General features: G+C 40.6%; 1 non-coding gene across 1 annotated transcript; it reads left to right on the top strand.

The window, feature by feature from the left end:
• The first annotated feature begins 1616 nt into the window (after nucleotides 1-1616).
• On the top strand, nucleotides 1617-1723 carry LOC131229949 (small nucleolar RNA R71). Its single transcript, XR_009163684.1, has one exon. It is a non-coding gene; the product is annotated as a small nucleolar RNA R71 (small nucleolar RNA).
• The last annotated feature ends 6007 nt before the right edge of the window (nucleotides 1724-7730 follow it).

The raw sequence follows: 7730 nt of genomic DNA, 5'->3' as shown, positions 1-7730 counted from the left end.
CCAAAAATGGACGACCCAAAATGACTGGGATCTGACTATAAAGATTCTGGACAGGCTGAGTACCTATAACTATGAAATCCACTGGAAAATAAAATTTATCAACCTGGATTAACACATCTTCAATAATACCCCGGGGCACCTTGACAGATCTATCAGCTAGTTGTAATGTTACCTTAGTCGGTTTCAACTCACCAAGTCCTAGCTGCTCATAGACCGAATATGGTAACAAATTGACACTCGCCCCTAAATCAAGTAATGCCTTCCCGATCTTATGATCTCCTATGCCGCAAGAAATGGTGGGAGCTCCTGGATCCCTAAATTTAGGAGGGGTGTTATGTTGAATCATGGAGCTGAGCTGCTCTGCAAGGAAGACTTTCTTATGAACATTCTGCTTACGCTTTTGAGTGCATAAATCTTTAAGAAACTTAGCGTAAGCAGGGACTTGCTTGATAGCGTCAAGCAACGGGATGTTGACTTGCACTTTTTGAAACACATCCAAGATTTCATCAAAGTTATTTCTTTTCTTTGTTGGTGCCAAACGTTGAGGAAAGGGTGCTTTGGGCACATAAGGTGGCACATTAGTGGCTCTTGGAGAGTCAAAGAGCTTTTGGACTTTGGATGCATTGGTATGACTCTCTGCTTCATCTTGATCTTCTGTTTTAGAATTTGATTCATCCCCAGGCATCTCTATTCTGTTATCAATCTGCTTGCCTGACTTAAGGGTAGTGATCGATTTGGCCTGTTCATGATATTGCCCTTGGTTGGAATTAGAGCCAATCTCATACTGTCCCTTTGGATTAGCCTCAGGTTGGCTAGGGAGCTTGCCCTTCTCTCTCTCACTCAATGTGGCAGCTAGTTGACCCATTTGTACTTCCAGCTTGGCAATGGATTGTGCATTTGCATGTAAGCTTTGCTGGTTGGCCAGTAAGGTTTGTTGGGTGTCTTTTTGGAATTGGAGAGAACTCTGCATGAAAAGATGGAGTGTATCCTCAAGAGATGGTTTCCTTGATTGTGTAGGCAGTTGTTGATATTGTGGAAACTGTTGAGGTTGTTGACTGCCAACTTGGAGGTGCGGTTGCATGGGAGGATTTCCAGATGGTCCTCCTTGTTGTGGTCCTTTTGCCCAAGAGAAATTTGGATGTCTAGCCCACCCTGGGTTGTATGTGTTCGAGTAAGGATCATTCCCAGATTTTTGAAAAGTGTTCATAGCATGAACTTGTTCAGAGAGAAGTTCTGGGAATGCTGCACCAGATGGACAAGACTGCATAGGATGGGCAGGACTAGAACATGTGGCATATGCCTCGACTTGAGCTGTTTGTGGTGGTCCATTATTTAATACCAGAGCATCAACTTTCTTTGTCAGGTTATCAAGCTTGGCGCTCAGCTCTGGCATGACTCCTATCTCATATATACCACCTCTCTTTTGTGGTTGGGGACTTTTGTCACCTCTATTTGAATAATCCCATTGCTGGGAATTTTCGCACAAGGTTTCAAAGAAGTTCCACGCTTCGACATCACTTTTGGTCATGAATGACCCTCCACTGGTGGCATCAACCATGCGACGGTTCTGTGGTGTCAGACCGTCATAGAAGTATTGAACTTGTTGCCACTTCTCAAAACCATGGTGAGGACATTTAAGAAGCAAGTCCTTCCATCTTTCCCAACATTCATGAAAGTGCTCGCCCTCTTTTTGTGTGAAGTTAGTGATTTCTCTACGGAGGGCATTGGTTTTGTGAACGGGGAAGAACTTGTTTAAGAACTTCTTAGACAGTTGGTCCCATGTAGTGATAGATCCAACTTCTAGAGAATTCAACCATGCTTTCGCCTTATCCTTCAAAGAAAAAGGAAACGGGCGTAGGTAGATCGAATCGTCTGAGAAGTTTTGGAACTTAAAGGTGGAGCAAATGTTTAAGAATTCTTTCACATGATGATATGGGTCCTCTTTGTCCAATCCATAAAAGGATGGCAACAATTGTATGACTCCAGGTTTAAGTTCAAAGTGTGCTGCCGTAGTGGTTGGCAACACTATGCATGAAGGCGCATTAAATTGGACAGGAGCTGAATAATCTTTGAGAGCTTTAACTTCAGTCTCATTCGCCATTTCAACAGGATTATTTCTCAATCTTTCACGAATTGTTCTTTCAATCTCAGGATCAAACGGTGCTAGTTCTATATTCAGAGATCTACGTCCTAGCATAAACTATGTTATTAATATAAGAAAGAAAACTAAACTAAGATGCAACCTATGATGAATAAAACTAAAGGAAAAAGTTATGAATTCCTAAAAACAAGAGAAAGCTATGCAAACGAGAATTGGAAAGAAGAACCCGAGAAAAGGAGATGATGAATGTCTGAAGATTTGAGAGCTCCCCCTTTTGAAGACAATGTTATTTAGCAGCTTCCTTCCTTAATTCCTGTAAACAAAAAGAAAACAAAAATAAATTAAATTTACTAAGATAATGCTAGAAAAAAAATCCTAAGCAACGGTTAATTTCTAAAAAAAAAAAAAAAGTTTGTAATCTTAGAAATAAAAGCTAAGTTAGTTTCTAAAAAGGGAAAATTTCTAAAAAATAGGAAATTAGAAAATAAGAGAGAAACTTTCTAAAAAAATAAAACCTAAAAACTCTTCTAATAATAAAACCTAAACTAGAAAATAGAAAGTTACTTGAAAGAAGAATCAGAATCTAGAATTAGAAAATAGGAAATAAAAAAAAATAAAATAGCCTAGAGATAGAAACTTCCTAAAAAAAATAAAACCTTAATTCTAAAAATAGAAATTAGAAAAAAAATAGAAAATTTGGAAAGAGATTACCAAATTAGTAGTTTATGTCAGGTCCCTACAAAACAGGAAATAGGTTAGTTTCAAAAAAAATTTAACCTAGAGTTAGTAAAAAACCTAAGACTATGAATTATGATAAGAGAGAATCCTAAATCCAATAGGAACAAAACAGTCCCCGGCAACGGCGCCAAAAACTTGATGTTTTGTTTAAACCAACATGATTTAAATGATTTTTAAACTCGCAAGTATACGAATCAGATGTAGATACGGTACGTATTACGAGATCGTTCCCACGAGGACTGGTCGTCACAATTCAAATATATGATTCTCCTTAACTAATCCAACAAATAATGGAATGAATTACTAAGCACAATTTTATGAAAAACAATTAATTAAGAACAGGGAAGAAAATTCAATCAGAGAGAGGGCACTAGGACTTTCGAATCCACCCCTAATTATCCTAACCCTTGTTTTGTCTGTTGATTCACCTTGATCTAGATTGATACCACTTAAATAGAGAAAGCACAATCTGTGTCCTTAATCGGGCATACAAACTGTCTAATTCCTTTAAGCAATGCCATGAATGACATATCCCATATCCTTGGTTGGGTACATGGAATGTACATTCATTAAAGCACCCTGTTTCTTCCTCTATAGGAAACTTGTTCTTGATCAGACACAAGTACCTATAATAAGCATCCAAACAACATCCATATATATACTTTAATCAAGTTCATAGATGGAGAAGTATAGAATTTAAACCCATAAAGCCCACTTAAAGAAAGAAACAAATTAATTGAAATTCAAAGTAAATCAACCAATACAAGAGCTAATCAAATTAGGGGCTTCATCTCAGCCCTAGCTGAGAGATTAGTGACCCATAAAATTCATGAAAAATATTAAATAAAATTCATAAAAATTAAACACCAAACCAATCGATCTCTCTCTTCTTTCTTCTCTTTCTTCTCTTTCTTCTCTTCCTTGCTCCAGATCTGGAATCCCCTGGTTCTGAATGGTTCTGAATGGTTCTGAATGCCTTTCCCACGTCCAAAACTCTCATTTTATAGCTGCTGGATGGCTGAGGTCGGTGGCAGAGTCGTAGAAGGACTCGGAGTACAAATTTTCGCAGCCGTGATCGGTGGGCCCCACAGAGGCATTTTCTGGAAAATCTACCCCGTCCATTGGATTCAGGACGAAATTTCGGTCAAGAATAGGTGGTTTTGAACATCCATTGACGCGGCCCAGAGAAGAAATAAAAAAAAACAGTTTTGAACGTCACAAGACGGCCTGTTTGTGGCCTCTGTATCGCACACGTGTGTACGCATGGGCGAAGAATATCAACATGGTTTTGAAGCTCTCGAAGCCCTCTACACGATGGGCGGTTTGGATTGTCGTACGCGTGACGTACGGGGCCCACAAACCTTCGCAAAAACGGCGGAAGACGCTACGCGGACGCCAAACCGACGCTGCGATGATTGTGGGGCCCATTCTGGATAATTCGAGGAATCCACGTCGTCCATTGGTTTCAGCTCGAAAAATAGTAGGAATTGAGTGGTTTTGGGGTGGATTCGGTGTAACCCACGGAGTTTTGAACTCACCGTCCATTTTACGTTTTTCGATCAACGTCCGTACATATGTATGGAACCAAACGGACATCTAGGCGATGACGATATCGACCTCAGGAAGCGGATGGACGGTTTGGATTGTCCATTTGGACAATAGGTGGGCCCCACAACCGACGACAACGGTTCGGTTCGCGGAGCGCTGGAAACGGAGATTTTCCGTTTTTAAGAAAGAGTTCGGGTCAGCGTTGCTGACCCGACGCAGGTCGTTCGGTATACGGGCGGTGCACATGTGCACTATGTACACATGCTATACATATGGGGTCCACTGTGATGGTTTCGAGAAATCCAATCCATCCATCCTGTTTCTCAACTTATTTAAACCGTCAATACAAAGGTTGAGGCAGTTCCAAATATCAGGTGGGCCCCAATTTAGAGATTAATAGGCTGATCTGTCCGTTGGACCACTTCCCGAGATCTTCTATGGCTGAAATTTAATATGTACGGTTAATTTACGGCCCTCATCCCATGTATGAAGTTTCGAACTGATTGGATAGCGGGAACCATGTGATCTTGCATTCTGGACCCTTTTCGGGCCCCTTTGGCTTGCTTTCCTCAGATCTCAGGCGTGTAAAATCTTCATTATTGGTTCTCTGGAGTCTATCCCGTGCTCTGGAGACTTTGGATCATGAAATCCATGCCTTTAACATCAATTTTCAATTAACGCTCCTGACTTCATCCTGTAACAAAAATACAATTAAAATACTCCATTAAGCATTATCATATACGTAAAATCTGGTAATTACCAAAAACTTGATGTTTTGTTTAAACCAACATGATTTAAATGATTTTTAAACTCGCAAGTATACGAATCAGATGTAGATACGGTACGTATTACGAGATCGTTCCCACGAGGACTGGTCGTCACAATTCAAATATATGATTCTCCTTAACTAATCCAACAAATAATGGAATGAATTACTAAGCACAATTTTATGAAAAACAATTAATTAAGAACAGGGAAGAAAATTCAATCAGAGAGAGGGCACTAGGACTTTCGAATCCACCCCTAATTATCCTAACCCTTGTTTTGTCTGTTGATTCACCTTGATCTAGATTGATACCACTTAAATAGAGAAAGCACAATCTGTGTCCTTAATCGGGCATACAAACTGTCTAATTCCTTTAAGCAATGCCATGAATGACATATCCCATATCCTTGGTTGGGTACATGGAATGTACATTCATTAAAGCACCCTGTTTCTTCCTCTATAGGAAACTTGTTCTTGATCAGACACAAGTACCTATAATAAGCATCCAAACAACATCCATATATATACTTTGGTCAAGTTCATAGATGGAGAAGTATAGAATTTAAACCCATAAAGCCCACTTAAAGAAAGAAACAAATTACTTGAAATTCAAAGTAAATCAACCAATACAAGAGCTAATCAAATTAGGGGCTTCATCTCAACCATGAGAGATTAGTGACCCATAAAATTCATGAAAAATATTAAATAAAATTCATAAAAATTAAACACCAAACCAATCGATCTCTCTCTTCTTTCTTCTCTTTCTTCTCTTTCTTCTCTTCCTTGCTCCAGATCTGGAATCCCCTGGTTCTGAATGGTTCTGAATGGTTCTGAATGCCTTTCCCACGTCCAAAACTCCCATTTTATAGCTGCTGGATGGCTGAGGTCGGTGGCAGAGTCGTAGAAGGACTCGGAGTACAAATTTTCGCAGCCGTGATCGGTGGGCCCCACAGAGGCATTTTCTGGAAAATCTACCCCGTCCATTGGATTCAGGACGAAATTTCAGTCAAGAATGGGTAGTTTTGAAGGTCCATTAGCGCGGCCCACAGAAGAAATCTCAAAAAAAACAGTTTTGAACGTCACAAGACGGCCTGTTTGTGGCCTCTGTACCGCACACGTGTGTACGCATGGGCGAAGAATATCAACATGGTTTTGAAGCTCTCGAAGCCCTCTACACGATGGACGGGTCAGATCGGCCGTACGCGTGACGTACGGGGCCCACAAACCTTCGCAAAAACGGCCAGCGGAAGACGCTACGCGGACGCCAAACCGACGCTGCGATGATTGTGGGGCCCATTCCTGGACTTTTCACAGGAATCCACGTCGTCCATTGGTTTCAGCTCGAAAAATCAGTAGGAATTGACTGGTTTTGGGGTGGATTCGGTGCAACCCACGGAGTTTTGAACTCACCGTCCATTTTACGTTTTTTCAGCGATCAACGTCCGTACATATGTATGGAACCAAACGGACATCTAGGCGATGACGATATCGACCTCAGGAAGCGGATGGACGGTTTGGATTGTCCATTTGGACAATAGGTGGGCCCCACAACCGACGACAACGGTTCGGTTCGCGGAGCGCTGGAAACGGAGATTTTCCGTTTTTAAGAAAGAGTTCGGGTCAGCGTTGCTGACCCGACGCAGGTCGTTCGGTATACGGGCGGTGCACATGTGCACTATGTACACATGCTATACATATGGGGTCCACTGTGATGGTTTCGAGAAATCCAATCCATCCATCCTGTTTCTCAACTTATTTAAACCGTCAATACAAAGGTTGAGGCAGTTCCAAATATCAGGTGGGCCCCAATTTAGAGATTAATAGGCTGATCTGTCCGTTGGACCACTTCCCGAGATCTTCTATGGCTGAAATTTAATATGTACGGTTAATTTACGGCCCTCATCCCATGTATGAAGTTTCGAACTGATTGGATAGCGGGAACCATGTGATCTTGCATTCTGGACCCTTTTCGGGCCCCTTTGGCTTGCTTTCCTCAGATCTCAGGCGTGTAAAATCTTCATTATTGGTTCTCTGGAGTCTATCCCGTGCTCTGGAGACTTTGGATCATGAAATCCATGCCTTTAACATCAATTTTCAATTAACGCTCCTGACTTCATCCTGTAACAAAAATACAATTAAAATACTCCATTAAGCATTATCATATACGTAAAATCTGGTAATTACCAAAAACTTGATGTTTTGTTTAAACCAACATGATTTAAATGATTTTTAAACTCGCAAGTATACGAATCAGATGTAGATACGGTACGTATTACGAGATCGTTCCCACGAGGACTGGTCGTCACAATTCAAATATATGATTCTCCTTAACTAATCCAACAAATAATGGAATGAATTACTAAGCACAATTTTATGAAAAACAATTAATTAAGAACAGGGAAGAAAATTCAATCAGAGAGAGGGCACTAGGACTTTCGAATCCACCCCTAATTATCCTAACCCTTGTTTTGTCTGTTGATTCACCTTGATCTAGATTGATACCACTTAAATAGAGAAAGCACAATCTGTGTCCTTAATCGGGCATACAAACTGTCTAATTCCTTTAAGCAATGCCAT

This window comes from Magnolia sinica, chromosome 16 (assembly GCF_029962835.1).
Source record: "Magnolia sinica isolate HGM2019 chromosome 16, MsV1, whole genome shotgun sequence".
NCBI lineage: Eukaryota > Viridiplantae > Streptophyta > Magnoliopsida > Magnoliales > Magnoliaceae > Magnolia > Magnolia sinica.
Note: the sequence above shows the minus strand (reverse complement) of the source record. Positions and strands in the feature narration are given on the sequence as shown.